Below are 368 nucleotides of genomic sequence, written 5' to 3'. Positions count from 1 at the left end.
GACATGGTCACATTAACAGGATTTGTAGGGTTAACAAATAACATTAAGAATCCGAACTTAATAGGAAATCAAACCAGACCTTTACATCCTTAAATGCAATGAGAAATTAATTTTTTTTTTTTTTATCCAGTTTTGGAAGTGCTGCGGGCAAGCTAATCATTTATAGATTTAACTAAACATTCTACTTTACTTTACTAGAGAGAGAGAAATGTAATATGCCAGAAAAATATTCAAAATGAGAACTGCAAAGCACTTCGAAGAATCACCTGACTCAAATACCTCCCTTTTAAAACCATTATTTCCACAGATAATTGTCAGGAAGTGTTTGGATAATTATTTTTCTGCAATGAAGATATGGGACTACTTTG

Source organism: Penaeus monodon, chromosome 21, assembly GCF_015228065.2.
Source record: "Penaeus monodon isolate SGIC_2016 chromosome 21, NSTDA_Pmon_1, whole genome shotgun sequence".
Lineage (NCBI taxonomy): Eukaryota > Metazoa > Arthropoda > Malacostraca > Decapoda > Penaeidae > Penaeus > Penaeus monodon.
Note: the sequence above shows the minus strand (reverse complement) of the source record.